At 45.3% G+C, this 25434-nt stretch overlaps 1 protein-coding gene across 2 annotated transcripts in view; it reads right to left on the reverse strand.

Moving 5' to 3' along the window:
* Window positions 1-25434, reverse strand: part of ITPRID1 (ITPR interacting domain containing 1) — a 241436-nt gene that overhangs the window by 163213 nt on the left and 52789 nt on the right. Inside the window, exon 1 of one of the 2 annotated variants that reach the window (XM_073678293.1) lies at window positions 11216-11517. The exons of the other annotated variant lie outside the window; for it this stretch is intronic. The gene's annotated coding sequence lies outside the window, so the exon portion shown is untranslated. Of the gene's footprint in view, window positions 1-11215; window positions 11518-25434 lie in introns of those variants that run through there. 2 annotated transcript variants of the gene reach the window in all.

Here is a 25434-nt window from a genome sequence, read left to right on the forward strand (position 1 = left end):
AAAGATTAAATATTTGGCGAGTAGGAGGGGTCATGTCTCCCAACTTTTATAAACAGGGAGATAGACAGGTATGGCGGCATGTACACAGTAATTATGCACCTATTGAAGTCCCTTAGTGTTATCTCCCATGAAATACCTTTCATGGCCATTTTAGATTATGATGATCCCAAAAATACTCCCACCCACACCTATCTCTGTGATACCCCCACAGCCATCACTCTTTATTATGGCTCCCACTCAGTATGATGCCTCCTACGCGGTATCATTGCCCCAACATTTCCCCATAGTATGATGGCCCCCAGTATGATGCTCCCACAGCCTCTCAGTATAATGCTCCCACAGCCCCTCAGTAGAAAGTTTCCACAGCCCCCACTCATTATGATGGCCCCACTCAGTGAGATGCCCCCATTACTCCCACCCAGTATGACCGCACATCTCAGTATCATATCCCACAGCCCGCCAGAACACACAGTATAATCCCCACAGTGCTCTACACAATATGATGGCCCCCAATCAGTGTTAGGATGCTCACATCCTGCCACTCAGTATGATGGTCCCCACAGCCCCCCACTCAGTATAAGGGTGGCCACATTCATTGACATTAAAAAAGAAACACTTCTAACCTCACCCCATTCCCCCAGCATGCTTCTCCGGTCTGTGCAAAGTGAGTACTGATGCTCTGCACTACAGGCACGATGTAGTGATTTCATCACGCCTGCAGTGCATGGAGTCTCAGACTTACAAGAGCAGACTGGTCCAACATTCTTACATGCTCCCTTATCCACCATTCTATTCAACAGTATCCATGTCCTGAGGCTGCGGATACTATTGAAATTGTGATGACGGGTTGGGGGAGGGACACGGTGCTGTGTGATGCTGGGCCCTCCTGGCTTACGGGCCCAATAAAAGACATGTGGTCTCCCGCTATGGGCAATATGCCTCTGACTATATTTTCTACTATAAGTAATTTTTCTAGCATTCATATTTACTTTGGTATGCATTAGAATTTTTCTAAAAAAAATTTTTTGTAAAAACACAAACATGCAAATGTGTATGACTGTGTATACCAAAATGTATCCCTCAGTTCATCTGCTGGTTTATAATAGTCAATTAAATGTCATAAGTTTTTACTGGTGAGGGTGAAAGTGTCAAAACCCCCTCTTATCACTTAAAAAAAGATATATCGAAACACTACTTTGTACCCTGCCCCTTTTAATTGTTCCAGCTTTTTCTGTTTTCTTTGAAACAGCCACCTAACAGACTGCTCAATGGGAAAAATCTGACCAAAAAAGAACTCTGCAGAGTTGTGTACTTTTATTCTAGCTTGTGGTGTGTCCTCAAGCATCTATTAGGTAAAACATGAAGTGAACAGAGACTTAGAGGAATGCAAAGTAAGGTCAGTAATATTTTAATATAGAATATTTATACTGTGCATACTCAATGTATGTCTCGATATAAAAAATTGCTAGTTAAAGGGGTTGTTTCAAGCATTGAAATATAACTTCTTGATCACTGTGGGCCTGACCACATTGACACTGAGAATTGCCCCGTCTGAATAGAGCTGAGATCAGACATGCAAACTGTAGCGCCGGCGTCCCTGCCCTCTGCTAGGCAGGGACGCTGTTCCCCTCACCTCTCTGCTCCGTGCCCGGCGTCCTCCTCCCGCTCTGCTGGCAGCGCGCGCTCCTTCCCGGCCACTGTGCTTAGGGCGCGCGCGCTCTCCCTCCCTCTTAAAGGGGCCGCGCGCGCCGTCCTAAGGAGTCCCCGGCCAATGGCCGGAGGACTTCACCATATATAAGGCACCTCCTCCAAAATGGAGGTGCCCGAGCAATGCTGTTGCACTGTTCACTACTCTGCTTCAGCCCTCAGGTCCCGTTGCCAGTTACCTGCCAGATACCTGCCAGATTCCTGCCAGCTTGCTGTCTTATTCCTGCCTGATTATCTGCTACCTGCCTGCTAGTCTGAGGTCCGACGGTCTGCCTTACTACTCCTGTCAGTCTGTCTAAGGACCAGCCTGTCCGCTCACCTGGGAGCGCCCTTCAGCCACCTGCCTGCTTGCCTGAGGTCCGACGGTCTGCCTTCCAACTCCTGTCAGTCTGTCTATGGACCAGCTTGCCTGCTCACCTGGGAGCACACATCTGCTACCTGCCTGCTAGCCTACCTGGAGGCTCCGCCGTCACGTGCTGTGACCACCTGCCTGTCCAGTGACTCCTGCCCGCTCACCTGGGAGCGCTCATCTGCTGCCTGTCTGCTAGCCTACCTGGAGGCTCTGCCGTCACGTGCTGTGACCACCCGCCTGTCCAGAGACTTCTGCCCGCTCACCTGGGAGTGCTCATCTGCCGCCTGTCTGTTGGTCTTCCTGGAGGCTCCGCCGTCACATGCTGTGACCACCCGTTCATCCAGAGACTCTCGCCTGCTCACCTGGGAGCTCACGTCTATCATCAGCCGCCACAGGTCGTACCAACCCTTTACCCAGAGACTGCCCCGGTCACTTGCCGTGACCATCTGCCCGTTCATCCAGAGACTGCCCCGGTCACTTGCCGTGACCATCTGCCCGTTCATCCAGAGACTGCCCCGGTCACTTGCCGTGACCATCTGCCCGTTCATTCAGAGACTGCCCCGGTCACTTGCCGTGACCATCTGCCCGTTCATCCAGAGACTGCCCCGGTCACTTGCCGTGACCTCCAGCCCGTTCACTCAGAGACTGTCCCGGTCACCTGCTGTGACTTCCTGCCCGTCTTCCCTGGTCGCCACCCGCTCCCTTACAAGGACCGCCCCCTTGTATAGTAGCTCAGAGGTTCCGCCTCCCAGACCCATTACAGTTTGCTCGGGCCATGGAACCCGGTGGCACCCAAGCTCCCTCGCTCTCGGACCTGTGTCATGAACTGTCCCGTCAAAGGTCCCAACAGGAGTCCATCCTGGGTCACCTGCGGAATGTCAATACTCGCCTGGACACTCTGACTGCTCCACCAGCAACCTCCGCCAGTGCCATGTCTCGCAATCCGGCAGCTCCGCTGCCCACTAATACCATGGTATCCTACCCCGGACCCCGGCTTTCTGCACCTCCTCGTTTCGGAGGCGACTCCGCCCAGGCTCGGGGCTTCATAAATCAGTGCACACTGCACTTTGAACTATTGTCCCACCAGTTTAACTCCGACCGAGCCAAAATTGCATTCATCATGTCCCATCTCACCGGGGAGGCCCTGGCCTGGCTAAATCCTCTATGGGAGAGAGGAGACCCCCTGGTGTCCAACTTGCCTGCTTTTCTCACGGCTTTCCGGAAAGTCTTCGACGAACCCGGACGGAAGACCTCATCCGCATCATCACTGCTACGCCTCCGTCAGGGAAGTCTCACCGTGGGCCAATATGCCATACGGTTCCGTACCCTTGCCTCGGAGCGGGCCTGGGATAACGACGCTCTGGTATCCGTCTTCTGGGAGGGTCTGTCCGGCCGTATTAAAGATGAACTTGCCGGTCGGGACATCCCTACCACTCTCGATGACCTAATAACTCTTGCCACCCGGATTGACCTACGGTTCCAGGAGCGTGCCAAAGAGGTCACCCGTGAGAGGAGGTTACCACGTCTAGCTACTACTTTTCAGAAACCCGTCACTCCCTCCTTCTCTACCCAGGTACACTCTCCTGAGCCTATGCAGGTCGACCAGACCAAGATAGTCAAAACCCGTCAGGACTTACGCCGTGCCGAGGGGAGCTGCTTCTACTGTGGCAGTAAGGAGCACCGGATCCGTACCTGCCCGGAGAGGTCGGGAAACGCCTGTGTCTAGGTTCGCTCAGAGAGGTCGACCTAGACAAGAATAAATCCTCTCCATCTCTGCTGTTGTCAGTCTCAATCATCTGCGGGGAGAACCGTTATTTCGAACTAGCCCAACTTGACTCTGGAGCAGCCGGGAATCTTATTTCACAGTCCCTGGTAGAGAAATACCGCATCCCCACCAAACCTCTGGCTGTACCCTTGTCTGTTGCTGCCGTGGATGGGGGTCTCTTACCACGCCCCATCCAACTCATCACCGAATCCATTACTCTGCAGGTGGGAATGCTGCATTCTGAGAGTATCTCCTTTCATGTTCTGCCTGGACTCTCCCACGCCCTCTTGCTAGGCCTACCTTGGCTCCAGAGACATGCACCCGTGCTTGACTGGCAGACCGGAGAAGTCCTTCGCTGGGGACAGGACTGCCATAAGACCTGTCTGGTTCCCGTCCATCCCATCCGTCCTTCTCCTTCCCCAGCTAATCTACCTGGACTTCCGATTCCTTATTGGTCTTATGCTGATGTCTTTAATAAAAAGGAAGCAGAGACACTACCCCCTCATAGACCATACGACTGCCCTATCGACCTGTTACCTGGTACTACTCCTCCCCGTGGGCGTATTTATCCATTATCCGCTGCTGAGACCCGGTCGATGTCCGAATATATTGAGGAGAATCTGGCCAGGGGATTCATCCGGAAATCTACCTCCCCGGCGGGAGCAGGCTTTTTTTTCGTCAAAAAGAAGGACGGCTCTCTCCGTCCCTGTATAGACTATAGAGGCCTTAACCAGATCACGGTGAAGAATAAGTACCCCCTTCCGCTCATTCCGGAGTTATTTGATCGTCTGAGGGGGGCTAGAATCTTCACCAAACTGGACCTCCGTGGGGCGTACAACCTGGTTCGTATCCGTCAGGGGGATGAATGGAAGACGGCATTCAACACCCGGGACGGCCACTATGAATATCTGGTAATGCCCTTTGGTCTCTGTAACGCTCCTTCCGTCTTTCAAGAGTTGGTCAATGACATCTTCCGGGACCTTCTCTACTCCTGCGTAGTGGTGTACCTGGACGACATCTTGGTCTTCTCTCCGGATCTCCAGACTCACCGGAGGGACGTTCGTCAGGTCCTGCTCAGGCTCAGGCAGAATCACCTCTTCGCTAAATACGAGAAGTGCCTCTTTGAGCAGACCTCGCTTCCGTTTTTGGGCTACATTATTTCTCAGACCGGCCTACGAATGGATCCAGAGAAGCTGTCTGCCATCGAGAAATGGCCTCGACCGGAGGGGTTGAAGGCCATTCAGCAATTCCTGGGCTTCGCTAACTACTACCGCCTCTTCATACCACACTTCTCTTCCCGGACTGCCCCAATTTCCGCGCTCACCCGTAAGGGTACTAATCCCAAAGAGTGGCCGCCCGAAGCTGAGGAGGCCTTTCTTTCCCTAAAACAGGCCTTCTCTTCCGCCCCGGTGCTGCATCGCCCGGACGGCAACAAGCAGTTCTTCCTGGAAGTTGACGCCTCCTCCTCTGGAGCCGGAGCGGTACTTACTCAAAAATCATCTTCCGGGAGAATGGTAACTTGTGGCTTCTTCTCCAAACTCTTCTCCTCTTCTGAGCGCAACTATTCCATAGGAGACCGAGAGTTATTGGCCATCAAGCTGGCGTTGGAGGAGTGGCGTTACCTACTCGAGGGGGCTCTTCACCCGGTAATAATTTACACTGACCACAAGAACTTGGCTTACCTCCAGCATGCCCAGAGACTTAACCCGCGCCAAGCCCGGTAGTCCTTGTTTTTTGCTCGCTTTGATTTTGTTCTTCATTTTCGCCCGGCTGACAAAAACGTCAAAGCAGACGCCTTGTCCCGATCCTTTCTGGTGTCCGATCTCGAGGAAGAACCTAAACATATCATCGATCCTGCCAGAGTAATGCAGGTGGCTCCCGTGAGTCTAAATCGTCTCCCTCCCGGTAAGACGTTTGTTTCAGTACCTGATCGGAAGAAGATCCTACACTGGGGCCATTCGTCTAAACTAGCTGGCCACGCCGGTCAGAAAAAGACCCTCCAGCTTATTGCCCGGCACTACTGGTGGCCTACCCTGCACAAGGACGTAATAGACTTTGTTTCTGCCTGTGTGTCCTGCGCCCGCAACAAAGTCCCGAGACACCTGCCAGCCGGTCGCCTCCTTCCGCTTCCTGTGCCTGCTGCCCCCTGGCAGCATATTGCTATGGACTTCATAACTGATCTCCCCGTCTCCGCCGGTTGTACGGTCATTTGGGTGGTCGCTGATCGCTTTTCCAAGATGGCTCACTTTATTCCCCTGCCAGCCCTCCCGTCTGCACCCGAGCTGGCTAAAGACTTTATCCGCCACATCTTCCGTCTTCATGGCCTGCCCCTCCACATCGTGTCGGATCGTGGGGTACAGTTCACCTCACGTTTCTGGAGAGCCACTTGTAAACTGCTAGACGTCACCCTGGACTTCTCTTCCGCTTACCACCCACAGTCCAATGGTCAAGTGGAGCGGATCAATCAGAACCTGACCAGTTACCTCCGGCACTTCGTTAATGCCCATCATTCAGACTGGGTGGATCTCCTACCATGGGCCGAGTTCTCTTATAACAATCACGAGAGCAAATCCTCCTCCAAATCCCCGTTTTTTGTAGTCTTCGGTCAGCATCCTCGGATTCCTTTTCCTGTCTCCACCTCTGTGGACAACCCGGCTGCGGAATCTCTCGTTAGCAAATTTTCCTCCATATGGGAGAGTACCCGATCCGCACTCCTTCAGTCGTCCGAACGGATGAAAAGACACGCTGACAAAAAACGCCTGGATCCTCCACAATTTCATCCTGGAGATAAAGTCTGGCTCTCATCTAAATATGTCCGACTCAAGATACCTTCTTACAAGTTAGGGCCTCGGTTCATCGGTCCTCTGGAGGTCATCAGTCAGATCAACCCGGTGGCCTATAAATTGAAGCTCCCGGCCAACTTACGGATCCCTAACTCCTTCCATGTATCTCTCCTCAAACCTGTGGTACTTAACTCTTTTTCCAAGTCTACAGGTACGCCTCCTGCTCCGGTTTCTGCTGAGGACGAGTTTGAGGTAGAGAACATTCTTGCCACCAAAAGGGTAAGAGGAAAGACCTTTTTTCTAGTAGATTGGAAGGGGTTTGGTCCTGAGGAGAGAACGTGGGAGACCCGGGAGAACATCCATGCCCCTCTTATCCTAGCTAAATTTCTGTCTGGCCTAAAAAAGGGGGGGCCTAAAGGGGGGGGTACTGTAGCGCCGGCGTCCCTGCCCTCTGCTAGGCAGGGACGCTGTTCCCCTCACCTCTCTGCTCCGTGCCCGGCGTCCTCCTCCCGCTCTGCTGGCAGCGCGCGCTCCTTCCCGGCCACTGTGCTTAGGGCGCGCGCGCTCTCCCTCCCTCTTAAAGGGGCCGCGCGCGCCGTCCTAAGGAGTCCCCGGCCAATGGCCGGAGGACTTCACCATATATAAGGCACCTCCTCCAAAATGGAGGTGCCCGAGCAATGTTGTTGCACTGTTCACTACTCTGCTTCAGCCCTCAGGTCCCGTTGCCAGTTACCTGCCAGATACCTGCCAGATTCCTGCCAGCTTGCTGTCTTATTCCTGCCTGATTATCTGCTACCTGCCTGCTAGTCTGAGGTCCGACGGTCTGCCTTACTACTCCTGTCAGTCTGTCTAAGGACCAGCCTGTCCGCTCACCTGGGAGCGCACTTCAGCCACCTGCCTGCTTGCCTGAGGTCCGACGGTCTGCCTTCCAACTCCTGTCAGTCTGTCTATGGACCAGCTTGCCTGCTCACCTGGGAGCACACATCTGCTACCTGCCTGCTAGCCTACCTGGAGGCTCCGCCGTCACGTGCTGTGACCACCTGCCTGTCCAGTGACTCCTGCCCGCTCACCTGGGAGCGCTCATCTGCTGCCTGTCTGCTAGCCTACCTGGAGGCTCTGCCGTCACGTGCTGTGACCACCCGCCTGTCCAGAGATTTGCCCGCTCACCTGGGAGCGCTCATCTGCCGCCTGTCTGTTGGTCTTCCTGGAGGCTCCGCCGTCACATGCTGTGACCACCCGTTCATCCAGAGACTCTCGCCTGCTCACCTGGGAGCTCACGTCTATCATCAGCCGCCACAGGTCGTACCAACCCTTTACCCAGAGACTGCCCCGGTCACTTGCCGTGACCATCTGCCCGTTCATCCAGAGACTGCCCCGGTCACTTGCCGTGACCATCTGCCCGTTCATCCAGAGACTGCCCCGGTCACTTGCCGTGACCATATGCCCGTTCATTCAGAGACTGCCCCGGTCACTTGCCGTGACCATCTGCCCGTTCATCCAGAGACTGCCCCGGTCACTTGCCGTGACCTCCAGCCCGTTCACTCAGAGACTGTCCCGGTCACCTGCTGTGACTTCCTGCCCGTCTTCCCTGGTCGCCACCCGCTCCCTTACAAGGACCGCCCCCTTGTATAGTAGCTCAGAGGTTCCGCCTCCCAGACCCGTTACACAAACCTCTGCTCAACTCAATCTCTACGGCGCTTCTCGAGATAGTCAAGCAATGTTCAGAGCCCCATTCTCAGGATTGGGAGAGTTCCCAGTAATCGGTCCTCTAGTAATCAGATAGTTATCTCCATGGATAAGAAATAACTTTAAAACATCATACAAACCCTTTAAGAATGTGTCTATCAATGCTGAAATCATGTTTAGCCTTTATGTGAAGTTCTGCTCCCGTATAAGCCAATTGCATAGCTGGCAAAAGTAAGTTTTCTTGACCACCTCTTCTATGAAGAAGTTATAATTCTGTTTCTGTAAGAGGTGTAGATTTGGAAATTAAACAGAATGCAGAAACTCGATTAGATATTATTTAAACATGGATGAATTATAGATAGAGATCCGAATGATAGATGGAGGTTCGAATTATAGATGGATGTCCGAATTATAGATGGAGGTCCTTGGCCAACAAATATGGGAGGGAGGGAGTCACATTCTTTTTATAGAAAGGTAAATATAAAATAATGCAATTCTGAACATAATTGACATTACTACATAACAGTGCCATATAGTGCCAGCGCAATACTGGACCTGGGCCAAATAATAGTATTGAATATATATATATATATATATATATATATATATATATATATATATATATATACAGACCAAAAGTTTGGACACACCTTCTCATTTAAAGATTTTTCTGTATTTTCATGACTATGAAAATTGTACCTTCACACTGAAGGCATCAAAACTATGAATTAACACATGTGGAATTATATACTTAACAAAAAAGTGTGAAACAACTGATAATATGTCTTATATTCTAGTTTCTTCAAAGTAGCCACCTTTTGCTTTGATGACTGCTTTGCACACTATTGGCATTCTCTTGATAAGCTTCAAGAGGTAGTCACCGGAAATGGTTTTCACTTCACAGGTGTGCCCTGTCAGATTCAATAAGTGGGATTTCTTGCCTTATAAATGGGGTTGGGACCATCAGTTGTGTTGTGCAGAAGTCAGGTGGATGCACAGCTGATAGTCCTACTGAATAGACTGTTAGCTGCTTTTTTCTTGCCATAATACAAATTCTAAGTAAAGAAAAATGAGTGGCCATCATTACTTTAAGAAATTAAGGTCAGTCAGTCCGAAAAATTGGGCAAACTTTGAAAGTGTCCCCAAGTGCAGTTGCAAAAACCATCAACCGCTACAAAGAAACTGGCTCACATGAGGACCGCCCCAGGAAGGGAAGACCAAGAGTCACCTCTGCTTCTGAGGATAAGTTTATCTGAGTCACCAGCCTCAGAAATCGCAGGTTAACAGCAGCTCACATTAGAGACCAGGTCAATGCCACACAGAGTTCTAGCAGCAGGCACATCTCTACAACAACTGTTAAGAGGAGACTTTGTGCAGCAGGCCTTCATGGTAAAATAGCTGCTAGGAAACCACTGCTAAGGACAGGCAACAAGCAGAAGAGACTTGTTTGGTCTAAAGAACACAAGGAATGGACATTAGACCAGTGGAAATCTGTGCTTTGGTCTGTTGAGTCCAAATTTGAGATCTTTGGTTCCAACCACCATGTCTTTGTGCGGCACAGAAAAGGTGAACGGATGGACTCTACATGCCTGGTTACCACCATGAAGCAGGGAGGAGGAGGTGTGATGGTGTGGGAGTGATTTGCTGGTGACACTGTTGGGTATTTATTCAAAATTGAATGCATACTGAACCAGCATGGCTACCACAGCATCTTGCAGTGGCATGCTATTCCATCCGGTTTGCGTTTAGTTGGACCATCATTTATTTTTCAACAGGACAATGACCCCAAACACACCTCCAGGCTGTGTAAGGGCTATTTGACCAAGAATGAGAGTGATAGGGTGCTACGCCAGATGATCTGTCCTCCACAGTCACCAGATCTGAACCCAATCAAGATGGTTTGGGGTGAGCTGGACCGCAGAGTGAAGGCAAAAGGGCCAACAAGTGCTAAGCATCTCTGGGAACTCCTTCAAGATTGTTGGAAGACCATTTCCGGTGACTACCCCTTGAAGCTCATCAAGAGCATGCCAAGAGTGTGCAAAGCAGTCATCAAAGCAAAAGGTGGCTACTTTGAAGAACCTAGAATATAAGACATATTTTCAGTTGTTTCACACTTTTTTGTTAAGTATATAATTCCACATGTGTTAATTCATAGTTTTGATGCCTTCAGTGTGAATGCACAATTTTCATAGTCATGAAAATACAGAAAAATCTTTAAATGAGAAGGTGTGTCCAAACTTTTGGTCTGTACTGTATATTTATGATATTCTACACTTTCTAAATAAGACCACATTTAAAAGCACAGTAGAATTTTGTGAAATTTCGCATGAAAGTTACCAACTGATAAAACATGATTTTTCTATTTGATTGTCTATTAAATTATTGTCTAATATTGTTTTGGAAGACAGACATTTATTGTAAAAATTACTTCTGTTCTTTATTCAGATACACCCATATTTGTTGTGAATTGACTGCCATACAATGCAATATAGATAATTTGTGGCATTTTTTTCTGAAAACGTAATAGATATTATCATTATTATGGAAAAAAAGTAAAATGACATGTCACTGCTTAAGAAAGCGATTTCAGGCAGGCCTGTAGAAAACCCAGGAGTACAGTCTGCATTGGTGGCCTTGCTGACTGTCACCCACAGTTCCCAGAAAGAAATACAATTAAGAAATAATTAAATAAAATGTATTTTGTAATCTCATGGGAGGGGAAATTTCACTTTAAACAGGAAACAATTCAACATATTCAGTGCACTATTTAGCTCACATAACCACTTCCTGAAATGCGATCACAAATGATCTTTTGGGAAAACCCAATCTTATTTGCTACTATTGTATAGGAACGTCATATAGCATTACACAAACATTTTATGAAAACAATTGTGGCATCATAAACGCTTCACGCATACTTACCTGCAATGAACCACGGCAGGACAGGAACTCCTAATAAAGTCTTTTGAGAAAGGTCCCTTTCTTTATCCAGATCGAGGATCTGACTTACTGCATGTGACTCTTCGCTCTCCTTGCACCATAACACATCCTAGTGCAGTCATTTATATTACAGAATAAGAAATTCCCACAGCCAGAGTGTCATAAGACAAGGAGAGAATGAAGAGTCAAATAGCGCACAGCATTTCTACACTACAGAAACAAAGGCAAAATAGGAAGGAAAACCTGATTACTAGGTTCAGATACTTCATTCACTCTCACTAGCCATGTACTGCTTTTATTCACAAATTGGCAAGGCCATAAAGAAAAAGAAAAAGGATTGCACTTGCCCAAGGAAGTAAGGAAACTTCTTTTTTTAGTGTTTCCATGGTTATCGTACTTTTGAATTAACACTCTGCTATTTGCATTGCAAAACAATCAGACCAAAGAAATGGCAGTGGAAACTTAATATTCATGAGATGCCTTTCTGAACAATCTTTCCTTTGCTGAAGATACAGTACATGTTTATATATGATCAGTCTAGGTGAGTTTTGTGAATTGGAAGATGTACAGTACATATACAGATGTAGCCTTTCTTAAAATGACAAAGAAAAATGGAACTCTACACCTAACTAGTAACTGTACATTGTGTGTTAGCTTAATAAAGTGTGTGTGTAAATGTTGAGAATGATTTTTTTTAAATGAATAGATGTTCTATATCTATATATTATTATTGATATTTAAAACATAATTAATTCCAGGATATTGTACATATGAAAAGGGTTTACATGCAAACATACTGTGCTTATAAAATACATTAAAGTGAGCCTGACAGCTGATACATGCCGCTCGATCCACAGTCAGTGTGTATGAGGCACTGGCTGTATGATTTCAGTCATATACTGAAATTCTGGGGCATCTTCTCCTTCCCCTTTGCTTATGAATGACAGGTTTCTCCGTATACATGCATGTACAGTACAGACCAAAAGTTTGGACACACCTTCTCATTTAAAGATTTTTCTGCATTTTCATGACTATGAAAATTGTACATTCACATTGAAGGCGTCAAAACTATGAATTAACACATGTGGAATTATATACTTAACAAAAAAAGTGTGAAACAACTGAAAATATGTCTTATATTCTAGGTTCTTCAAAGTAGCCACATTTTTGCTTTGATGACTGCTTTGCACAATCTTGGCATTCTCTTGATGAGCTTCAAGAGGTAGTCACCGGAAATAGTCTTCCAACAATCTTGAAGGAGTTCCCAGAGATGCTTAGCACTTTTTGGCCCTTTTGCCTTAACTCTGCGGTCCAGCTCACCCCAAACCATCTCGATTGGGTTCAGGTCTGGTGTCTGCGGAGGCCAGGTCATGTGGCGTAGCACCCCATCACTCTCCTTCTTGGCCAAATAGCCCTTACACAGCCTGGAGGTGTCTTTGGGGTCACTGTCCTGTTGAAAAATAAATGATGGTCCAACTAAACGCAAACCGGATGGAAGAGCATGCCGCTGCAAGATGCTGTGGTAGCCATGCTAGGTCAGTATGCCTTCAATTTTGAATAAATCCCCAACAGTGTCACCAGCAAAGCACCCCCACACCATCACACCTCCTCCTCCATGCTTCACGGTGGGAACCAGGCATGTAGAGTCCATCCGTTCACCTTTTCGGCATCGCACAAAGACACGGTAGTTGGAACCAAGGATCTCAAATTTGGACTCATCAGACCAAAGCACAGATTTCCACTGGTCTAATGCCCATTCCTTGTGTTCTTTAGCCCAAACTTGTCTCTTCTGCTTGTTGCCTGTCCTTATCAGTGGTTTGCTAGCAGCTATTTTACTATGAAGGCCTGCTGCACAAAATCTCCTCTTAACAGTTGATAAAGAGATGTGTCTGCTGCTAGAACTCTGTGTGGCATTGACCTGGTCTCTAATTTGAGCTGCTGTTAACCTGCGATCTCTGAGGCTGGTGACTCGGATAAAGCAGAGGCGACTCAGAAGCCGAGGTGACTCTTTGTCTTCCTTTCCTGGGTCGGTCCTCATGTGAGTCAGTTTCTTTGTAGCGCTTGATGGTTTTTGCAACTGCACTTGGGGACCCTTTCAAAGTTTTCCCAATTTTTCGGACTGACTGACCTTCATTTCTTAAAGTAATGATGGCCACTCATTTTTCTTTACTTAGCTTCTTTTTTCTTGCCATAATACAAATTCTAACAGTCTATTCAGTAGGACTATCAGCTGTGTATTCACCAGACTTCTGCACAACACAACTGATGGTCCCAACCCCGTTTATAAGGCAAGAAATCCCACTTATTGAACCTGACAGGGCACACCTGTGAAGTGAAAACCATTTCCGGTGACTACATCTTGAAGCTCATCAAGAGAATGCCAATAGTGTGCAAAGCAGTCATCAAAGCAAAAGGTGGCTACTTTGAAGAACCTAGAATATAAGACATATTTTCAGTTGTTTCACACTTTTTTGTTAAGTATATAATTCCACATGTGTTAATTCATAGTTTTGATGACTTCAGTGTGAATGTACAATTTTCATAGTCATGAAGATACAGAAAAGTCTTCAAACGAGAAGGTGTGTCCAAACTTTTGGTCTGTACTGTAGGTAGAGACCCTTCGCTATATGGGGTACTGGGCTGAGAGAAACCGCCTTTTTTACTAGTCAACCGTGCGACTTGGTTCCATGCTGGCTTTAAAGGTATGTTTTTCTCTGAAACGTCTCAGCCTTACAGAGTCAAACAAACATGGCTGAAATCATGCCATGGATCGGGCAGCATGTATCAGCAGTCAGGTATTAAGGATTAACTCAAGAACTGTCAGTGACAAAATGGCACAGAGGGAGAGAAGCCTTACAGGCTTACAATTTACAATGTGTGGGGGAAGAAGACAGTAGGTTAGGAGGTTGGAAGCAACTTCGGAGGGAATGACTTGGCATCAGAATTATTGATAGTTGTAGGAATTTTTGAAGAGGTGGGTTTTCAGGGTGAATTTGAAGGCTTCAGTTGTAGAGTTAGCAAGTTCTAGAGTATGGGAAATGCAAGGAACGAATCTTATAAATGAAACGTGGGAAGCAGACAAGAAGAGAGCAGATAAGCTGATCATATCAGTATCTAAGTATTATGTCTCACTTTGTGGGTGGATCCTTGAAGCCTTTGGTCTGGATAAGCATATAGAATGCATCATAGACTGATGATGTTGATGTAGTGAGGAGAATTCAGTAAAGCAACAGAGGCTATCAAAACTGGATGACAGCTGGAGCAATAGAGGCTGAAGAGGACCACAGGGAAGCCGAGGCAGCAGACTAGTCTCACAGTACAGCTGGAAATGACTGGAAACTTGTCTGTATTGAAGTAGAAGAGCCGACCAATGTAGCAGTTATCAGTTTGTCACTAGTTTGAGCGGGTTTGAATTGGGCAATTGAGGGCAAAGCACATTTGTTGTGATTTAGAACATTCAGCATTACAGCAAAGCCGAGTATGTAAGGAGGCAAACTTGCGGTAATGTAGCAGAGCCCAGCATTGTAGCAGAGCTTGGTTTATCAACAAACACACTTATAGTAAAGTAGCAGAATTCAGCAAGTTCAACTACTTAGTAGAGATGAGTTTGTCAAATGGCACACTTGTGGTAATGTAGCAGAGTCCAGGGGTTGTAGCAGAGCTGGATATGTCAGGTGGCACACTTGAGAAGAAAAGCAAAGTACAGTAGTGTGGTATTGGTGTGGATACCAGACTAACCTGAATATTCTGGCAGAGTACCACCACCTGAGCTGGTATGTAAGGACTTAGGAGGAGATATCAGAGATGCGCTTGAACATATAGAGAGAGGAATAAACAGAGTTCAGTGATGTAGCCGGGACTCTGTTTTTAGGGCCCCTCCTATAAGAGTCCATCAAAGAAGCGAGAGCTGATACTTGGCAATTTTTTGTGGAAAGTTGGAGCATTAATGTTTTTTCTTTAGGGACTCATCATCTCTCTTCAGGTCCATGAACCTCCATGACTTGATTTCAGTTGGAAATTTATTGAGAACCAATGGATGAAGCAAAAAAATATAGCAATTATTTGTGATCTTCAAAATAGAAAGCAGTTTTAATCATAAAGTTATAGACCAATGAACCTTGGAGCAAGTTTTTTTTAGGCAGCTTTTTTTTGTGGAGAGCAAAACTTTATCACCAGATGAAATGTTCGGAGTTGGTCTGCTGTTATCTGTTCTCTTTTTCGCTTTAGCCATGGCAGCAGCCAGATTGGACTGCACCATGGTCCATATGTACTGGATGTTTTGAAAAATTCTCGTTACCGCAGGAAATTGATTTTGAGAGGTAATTAATAGTGATGAGCGAGCATGCTCGTTACTCAAGACTTACGAGCATGCTTAGGGGTTTTCCAAGTATCTTCAGCGTGCTCGGGTGTTAAGTTTGAGTCACTCTGTACGCATGATTTGCGACTGTTTGACAGCTTTCATACATGTGAGGAATGCCTATTTCTTAGGCATTCCTCACATGTATTAAAGCTGTCAAACAGTCGCAAATCATGCACACAGAGTGACTCAAACATAACACCTGAGCATGCTGAAGGCCAGGCCCCCTGGCCACACCCCAATCCACACCCATTTACAATTTATTTCTCTCCTGGCAAGAGGGGCTGTAAGAGGGGCACTGGTAATGAGGGGCTTTCAGCAGACGCCTGAGACTACAGCGCATAGACCCAAATCCAGGACGGTCCGCTGTATCCGGGACAGTTGGGACTATAGATGAGCGGATGGATTCCCGGGTCTCTGGTCTAGCGTCCAGGTCAGTGCTACCTGAATCTCTAACCATCCGGCGTCCCCGGCGGCTTTTGATCACCCAGGGCAGTGTTACGTCATCTGTGTGTCCTGCTCATCTCTAGTTGGGACCTGTGGATTATTTTTTGTTCCTTCATTCACAGTTGGAGGCACCAGAACTTTCTCATCTTTATGTAGCTTCATTGTATGACACCTAGCTTTTTTTGTGTCTGTAAAGTCGTGTTCACATGTTGCGGAAATACTGTGTTTTTTGTTTTCTGCAGGATCCGCACCAATCTACACAATAAGAATCAAATCTTTTCTGTACTGTTAAAAAGCGTTCAAAACTGTGCTTCATATCTTCCCCAAAATTGCTTCAAACAAAGAGGGAAACGCGTAAAAGAAACGCAGCAAACACGCCATAATCAGAGAAGATTGTTATTGCACCATGTGGTGCGGACACCTGCGGAAAAAAGCAGCAGAAAAAACGCTGCATTTACCCTATGTGTGAACACGGCCTCAACATTGCCGTTTTACTACATTTTTATGAATTTAATAGAGAAAAATATAAATTACGCCATTTTTTTCTTGTCCTTTACGATCCCTGTAAATAATCTGATCACTGTTTTGTGCGGGTCGTTACGATTACAGGGACATCAAATACATTCATGTTATTTGCTGATTTGTGATGTTTATTATTTAAAAATAAACGCATTAAAAATAACTTTTTCTTCATTATCAAGTTTTTTTCATTATTATTTTTTTAAGTAATTTTATAAGATAAAAAAATCTCTTAGGGTATGTACATGATCCAGAGCCGCTGCAGGTTTGAAGCTGCGTTTTTATGCAGCGTCAAACCCTCAGCAGCCGTATGTTACAGCATAGTGGATGGATTTCTAGAAATCCCATGTCCACTATGCGTCCCCGTGCACCTGCAGATCACCCGCGGAAACTGACATGCAGCACGTCTTTCCAGACCACAGCATGTCAATTTCTCTTGCGGGTCCGCATGCGGGCTTTCTCCATAGACCTAACCTCTATGAGGAAAGTCCGCAGGTGAAAAAAAAAAAAAATCGCGCCACTCATATGCATATTGAGTGGAAGCCGCCGCCGGCTATTCCACAGTGTCGCGGCCGCAGGATGGTACACATCGTGAGCACACACACTGACTCTCCCTGTAAAATAAAAATACATATATTGTTCACAGCAGTGTATTTCTATCAGCCTAGTCATATTCTGCAGTACAGGTTAAGTAAAAGAAATTCTCTTTACTACACCACTAGAGGTTGTGGCTCATAACAATAAAGCTCCTATTAATCTGTAATATGAAGGTTGCGAGTTCAAGACCTGAGTAGAGACCCTCAAAAAAAATAAAAAATTGCTTACTATTTTTAATACTTTTAGGCTATTTTACCACAATCAGGAACAGCAGCACTTTGGACGCAGCATATTCTCGCTGCGTCCAAAACACTGCGCTATAATCACGCAGGTAAATTTGCATGTGTTCACTGAACCATGCGGCATTACCGCATATAATGACATTCTAGTGTGGAAATTTCATAGTTTAGACCAGCGTTTCCGCAACAGAAACTGACATGCTGCAGCTTTTAAATCTGCATTGCTGGCGTCAAATAGAAGCACAGTGAGCGTGGGATTTCTATAATTCCACCACTGTGCTTGTAATGTAGAACACAGCATTTTGGACGCAGCACAGGTGAGCTGCGTCCAAAATGCTGCTATTCCTGATCGTGGGCTCATAGCCTTATAGGAACAAGATAAATATTTTTCTTCACCTCAGTATACAGCCACCATAAAAATACATTGTTAAATATACAATGTATTTCTATGGAGCTGTATACTCTGCTACTGGATTCATTGCAATGTAGAGTCAACATAACCAAAATCTCCTATCTTTATCATTATGAGCTGTAGCTCAGTGGTTAGAGCACACAGCCTCTGAGCATTAGGAAGCATGTTATGACACTGTGATTGTGAGTTTGAGTCCTGGGTGAGACTGATAACAAGTGTGAGAGGAGATGAAAATATAACTTAATTTCTGCACTAAGAAGAGATGATTTGTCCCACTCCTTGAGGAGGTGGAGTGATGAGAACATTGGATGGAGGTAAGTATAGAAGCTGGGAAAACAGCTGAGCTGTGACAGGACAGTCCCTTGGAAGCTTGTATGGTTGGGAGCTATGAACACCAGGGATTTCAATTAATAGAATACAAGTTATACAAACCTATATATTAGTCTGCTCAGCTTCTCCTTGTCTATAGTGTTGAGCAAGTATGTTCTATTAACCCTTTCGCCGAGTATGCTCGGGCTGAGCTCCGAGTATTTACAGCTGCTCAGTGATAAGGTTAAATCGCTCCGTGTGCATGATTTGCAACTGTTTGACAATTTTATTACATGTGAGTAATGTCTATTTCTTACACATTCCTCACATGTAATAAAGCTGTCAAACAGTTGCAAATCATGCACACAGGAGCGATTTAACCTTATCGCCGAGCAGTTGTAAATACTCGGAGCTCGGCCCGAGCATACTCGGACAGAACATACTCGCTCAACCCTTCTTGTCTATACCATGTTGTTCACAGATCAGACTGCATGTTACAGATTTCATTTAAGATTGTGTTCATACTGCTGCTAAACCCTTCCAATGTCCTGTTCCATTAAGGGAACAGACCAACAGGAAGCAGACTGAGGTCAGATTCATTACAAGACATACACCAGCTTAGCTTCAATGTCCCCACTGGCTATAGGGAGCTCTGTCAACTTTCTTTCAAGATTACTATCTTATTTCAAACTTAAGTTCTTGTTCTTCTAAGTCCATGCTCAGGCCATCTCATTTGCATGACTCTTTGCTGTCATGCCAAGGCATGTTGCAACTTTGAACAATGTAGCCTGCGCCAAGGGCACAGAAGAGCATCTTAAAAGAGGCTGTCTTCATGAGTAGAGATGAGCAAACTTGTTCAGAAAACATTTGCCAACCTCAAATTTGGCCTGAACATTGCACATTTGAATATTTGGTGCTGATAATTTTTTTGGCCAGGCAGGAGTTCTCATTTGAAAATCTAAATTCTTTCTGCTACTAGGGTGGCGCTGAAACAAGACCACATTTGTGCATAGAAATATTTGGCACTGGTAATTTTTTTGGCAAAGCAAGAGTTCTCATTTGCTAATCTAAATTTTTTCTGCTAAATGCATGCTACAGAAAGCAGGCCACATTTCAGCTTTTAATTGTTTTGTGCCAATATTGTGCAATATTGTCCACATTTATCTAAATTATTTCTGCTAATAACATGGCGCTGAAACAAGGTCACATTTGTGCAAATAAATATTTAGTGCTGGTAATTTTTTTGGCCAGGCATGAATCCACATTTAAAAATCTAAATTCTTTCTGCTAATAGTGTGGGCCTGAAACTAGGCCACGTTTCAGCTTTTAATTCTTTTGTGCTAATATTGTGCTCCATCTAGGTGTCTACATTTGAAAATCTAAATTCTTTCTGCGACTAGCGTGCTACAGAAAGCTGGCCACATTTCAGCTTTTAATTCTTTTGTGCTAATATTGTGCTCCATCCAGGAGTCCACATTTCAAAATATAAATTCTTAGTGCTACTGGTGTGCTACAGAAAACAGGCCACATTCCTGAATATAAATATTTTGTGCTACTAGTTTTGCTTCAGCCAGGAGTCCGCATTTCAAAATCGAAATTTTTGTTGCTAATAGCGTGCTCCAGCCATACTATCTCAGCAAATAAATACTGATTGGTAATTTAGTGACAGGGGACTGACAGGTCTGGGCCTAAGTTTGTGAAACAGCTGGTTAAAAGAGGGGAAGGGTACATCCAACATGAGTGCGAAAAGCGAGGTCGTGGTGGAAGGGGGAATAGCCTTGGTGTTCAAGGTGTACGTGGGGTAGGTGGTAATGCTATTGAAAGCTCTACTGAACAACACCATCTCATCCTTTCCGAACACGCCTGACAACTTCTGTTACTGGACAGGCTACTCTACTCCCTTTCTTTGGACGCCGCCCAGCGGTACTCCTTGTAGATGAGGGCCAGAAAGAGCATGTGCTGCAGTGGATAGCAAGCACTGCATCAAGTGGTCTCTCCTCCTCTTCCTCCACCTCAACATCACAAACAGTACAATCCTCAGAGGTGGCACCCTAATTATCCTTGTTTCCTCCCACGTCACAACTCTTCAACTGGCCAACTGACTGTGGGGAACCACAGATGGGCTAGTCTGCAGGTCTGTTCACACATTCTATGCCATGGAAGGTCTGCTGCAAAGATGCACAGGCAAAAGAGGAGAAAAGCATCTGCACCGATTCCCAAATTTTTTTTCTGTTGGATCCGAAGCTGGATGTAGTAGGGTCTGAGCAGAATCCAGACTCTCAACACCAGACGTTAACCCCTGAGAGGGAAGTGATCCTAATGAGACTCAGATACTTGAGTCACACGTGGACTGTACTGTGCTGTCAGGGCAGGAAGAGGGGGAGGGTGACTTACAGGGCGAGGAGTGCGTGAACAGAGAGGATAATGATGAGTTTGTAGATCCCACTTGGTGTGAAACCAAAGGCACGCAGCTGAGTAGCTCAGCAGAGGAAGTGGAGGAAGAGAAAGATGAGGAGGTTATGTTGCAGCCTCCTGCACAGACACGGAGTGATGCAACCATGACAAGCATTGCTTCATCAGCCCCAACTCTGGCAGTGGCCAGCAGCATTTGCGGGTCTGCAGTTCCCTAGCCTGGGTCTTTTTTGAGACAGCAAAAAATGACACAACTCACATTATCTGTCAACTTTGTTAAAAACGACAGAGTAGAGTAAACAAAATGCAATAATTTGACTACTACATACATGAATTAGCACATGCGTGGTCAACATGCGTTAATCTGGGAATCTCACTGTGCTAAAATGCAGACTAGCCGGCCTCGCCAACCACTGTCCACCCCATCAACCGCATCTTCTGCTTCTTCCTCCTCCTTTACCGTGGCTTTACCTTACATGCGAGCACAAGAGAGGAGATGCAGTGGGATGCTGTATTTCTTCTAAGTATTGCTGATCCTTGTGAACCAAATGTGAATTCAACAGAAGAAATAAATGTTGTACCATTCACAGGTGGTATAAAATCCACATACATGCCTCCAATATCTCCAGGCAACATCAATCTGTTTCAAGACTTTGTAATAAAAGATGTGAAAGCTTTAATATACACAAGTCCCACTGACAATTTAAGTACAGGGGAAGTAAAAGCATTGAGTGAAATAAAAAAATGGAAAGATGTAATAATTCGTAAAGCTGATAAAGGCAGAAATGTTGTTCTACAAACTAGGGAGATGTATATTGCAGAAGCCAAAAAACAACTATCTGATACTTCCACTTATATTTTCCTGGCTAATGATCCTACGAATAAATAAAAAAATTGTTAAGAACCTTCTTAAGGATGCAGGTAAAGAAAGGTATTTTAACTAGAAAAGGAGCAGAAAAACTATTACCGCAATATCCACAAAAACCTCATTGGTATAGCATTCCCAAGGTCCATAAATCTTTAACCACCCCGCCTGGACGCCCGATAGTGTTGGGTATACGATCAATTACAGAGTCTTTGTCACACTATATGGACTGGTTACTGAAACCACTATTGAGAAATATGCCATCTTTTATTAAGGACACCGGATCCTTCTTGAGTGCACTGAGCGAAATAGAATGACAACAGGAGTTTGTCCTCACATCGATCAATGTGGAAAGCCGGCTCACCAGGATTCCACAAGATCAGGGCATTAGAGCCATTAGATATGTTTTTCAAAATACTGACAAAAGTCAGGAATATATTCATTTTGTATGCGAGGCTCTAGATTTTGTGCTAACTCACAATGCATTCAAGTTTGAGGATGCATGTTATCAATAGACCACTGGTACCACAATGGGTACTCCGGTGGCTTGCGTTTTTGCTAATTTATTTTTAGCTTTTTTTGAAAATAAATATGTGGAAACAGTGACCAATCCATATATTAAATACATAAAGACATACTTAAGATATGTGGATCACATATTTATAGTATGGGCTGGTACTCAAGAACAATTTGAGTCGTTTGTAAAATATCTGAACGACATTTATAATGAAAATATGAAATTTATATCAACATATGGGGTAGGGTAACGAATTGGAATTCTTGGATGTAAAAATGAGAGTAACAGATGGTAAAATCATAACTGAAAATTGTAGAAAGAAAACATCAACAAATTCATTATTACATTTCAACAGTGCACATTCACACCATACAAAGAAGGCGTTACCATATAGCCAATTCTTAAGATTATGAAAAATTAATAATAATGATGCAACATTTAAATTACAAGCTGAAGAATTAAAGGATAGATTTTTGAGAAGGGGGTATCACCCAAATCTACTAAAGGAAGCCCTTGAAAAAGTAGAAGTAAACTCAAAAAATGGCAATATTACCAATAGAAAAAATAGGTGGAATAAATCTGACCATAAGTTCATCTTTCTTTTCAGACATAGTCCTATGGATAATATAGTACATACGGCAATTAAACAGAACTGGCATTTGATTGAATGTGACAGAGATTTACACGATATAGCAATCTGTGAACCTATTTTGTCATATACAAGAGGAAGTAATTTGGGTGACATATTAGTACATGAAAGGATGGAATCCAAAGTGAATAATTGGATTGCTAAAAATAATCCTATGTGGAACCACAAATGTGGAAACTGCTCCTTCTGTCACCTGCATCTAACTAGTAAAGCACTAAGAATAGGTCCAATCCAGCACCAAGTATGTGATTTTATTTCATTGCAGAACAGCACGTAGTTTATGTTATTTTTTGTCCGTGTCAGTTTTATTATATTGGCAAAACATTAAAACCCCTCTTCATTCGATTCCGCAAGCATTATAAATCCATTAGCACTGGTATAGCTTCAAAAAATTTATCAAACACATCCAGGGACATCATGGATTAGACCCATAAACATTGCGATTTGCAGGCCTGGAAAGAGTAAAATACCCTCCATAAAGGGGCGACCATAATAAAATTTTATAAAGATCAGAAGCTAAATGCATTATGAAAACCGCAGCGCAGGGCCCTTTAGGCTTAAATGACAGGCACTCCACATCTTTCTCAATCCACCATAACATCTCCACCTGCACCTCACTCACAGTCCAGCAGTTTGTCGTGTTCACCCTACTCCACCCTCTTTCAGCACAGCAGCCGGCCCTCGATCCTGCAATTGTGGTCATGTAAAAGATTGTTTCCTCCTAAACATGCTAAAACTAAGAGGTTGAACTCCACCATCTCCAATCTGTTGGCCACAGAAATGCTGCCTTTCTGCCTTGTGGATATAGACGGTTTCCGAAAGCTGATGGCTGTCACAGTCCCCTAGAACCAGTTGCTCAGTCACCATTACTTCTCTAAGAAAGCTGAGCCTGCGCTACACCAGCATGTCACAGACAACATCACCTGTTCCTTGAAAAAAATCTGTCTGCCAGGTTGCATTTCACCAACGACACCTGGACGAGCAAGCATGGCCATGGGCATTACATCTCGCTGACTGGGCACTGGGTGACTCTGGTGGTGGGGGGACTTGCTCCACAAGTCTTTGATACCCCAGGGCTTGAGGGACAAACCTCTGTATCTAATACTTCCTCCACTGCTTCTGCCTCCTCCCCATCCTATAGAGTTTCCACCTGCACCCTCAACTTGTGCCTTAATGAGACACGTGTTCTAACAGTGCAGAGAGAATCCCCCCACCTTCGTACTGCGCAGCAAGGGCTCATCACAATCAAGCAGTGTTAAAATTAATATGCCTTGGAGATTGCAGTCACACAGCTCAAAAGTTGTGGACAGCTGTCCAGGCTGAGTTTGAGCAATGGCTGTCTCCACTGAACCTGGAGCCAGGGAAGGCCATGTGCGATAACGGTGCTAACCTGGTGGTGGCCGTACGCCGGGGCCATCTCACACATGTGCTTTGCATGGCTCACATTCTCAACCTGGTGGTCCAGCAATTTCTACGCCACTATCACGGCTTTGATGCGCTGCTGCAGAAGCCACGGTCACTGTGTGCTTACTTCCACCCCATGGGTCATCGACTTACATAGTTACAAAGGTCTTTGGCCCTACCGGTTAACCGGTTGATATGCTATGTGCTGACACTGTGGAATTCCACTCTGAACATGTTGCATTGACTGTGGCAGCAGCGATGAGCCCTGATGCAGTATGTCATTTTACATAGCCAGTGCCAACGCAATACGGACGTGGTGCAAATCACGTTTGCGGAGTGGGCATAGGACCTCTGAACCCTTCTGCACAGTTTTGAAATGGCTACAAACGTGGTTAGTGTTGATGATGCCATCATCAGCATCACTATTCCGGTCATTTTCATGCTGGTGCACACTTTGAATAGTCTTCAGGAGGAGGTGGTGGTCCCAGAGGAAGAAGAGGAAGCATAGGAGGATGCGGAAGGGATAACAATATCTCTTAGTTCCAAACTGTCATCGCACAGGCAGGTGCCAAGGGAGGGTGAATTATAGCAATCAAAGGGGACTCATGGTACTAAACAAACTGTTAGTGAAGGTGCAGGAGCCGAGGAATAGATGGAGGAGGACGAGGAGGAAGAGGTGGTGAGCATGCTTTTGGGCCCCTTTCAAGGTGTTGTCTATGCATTTGGTTTTGCCTCTCATTGAATTCAATGGGATTCAGATATGTTCAACGAACCATTTGACGAACTGTTCGGGGAACTTCAGGAAATTTGTTGATCGGAACCGAGTCGAACCTTGAAAGGTTCGCTCATCTCTCTTCATGAGTAACCATTTAAAAAGTTTTCCCCCTTTCAAATTTCTGTACACCATTAGTGTGCCTGGGTTAAAAAAATATAAATATAATCCCAGCTTTGTGTGGCAGTTCTGGTGTTTGTTTACATGCTTCAGTGGTGAAGTCACTTCTGTATCACATGTGACTGCTGAAACCAATTACTGAGTTTCCATCTCATGTTGAATTTAACTTGCATCACTGCTGAGCCTTCTGTCTTCTCAGGAAAAGACAAACAAGACACTGTGACTCCTCATGCTTGGAGAGAGAATGCTGGGTCAGTCTGACCATCTGTATGGACTGCTCACCATGAGCTCAGCAGGATAGTGCTGTTCAGCAATACACTAAAAAAAGTGCATTAAGAAATGTGATTATTCTAATTATTTTTCATTATTTTTATCAATTTCATGCAAAATAAATATATATAAATGTATGAATAGATGTACTGGTATGAAGATATGTATTTCTATATACCAGTACAATGTGCCTGAGGAGAAGAAGAATATCATTTATATATTCAGGCACAGAAACTTCTCCTATCCCTGTGAGTGCAACCTGTGATTCTCAGCTAAAACTGCTGCCTTCCATGTTAGAGGTTGTGAATTTTA

This window comes from Phyllobates terribilis, unplaced genomic scaffold (genome assembly GCF_046119375.1).
Source record: "Phyllobates terribilis strain yellow unplaced genomic scaffold, ASM4611937v1 Scaffold_4__5_contigs__length_816908805, whole genome shotgun sequence".
NCBI classification, from domain to species: Eukaryota; Metazoa; Chordata; class Amphibia; order Anura; family Dendrobatidae; genus Phyllobates; species Phyllobates terribilis.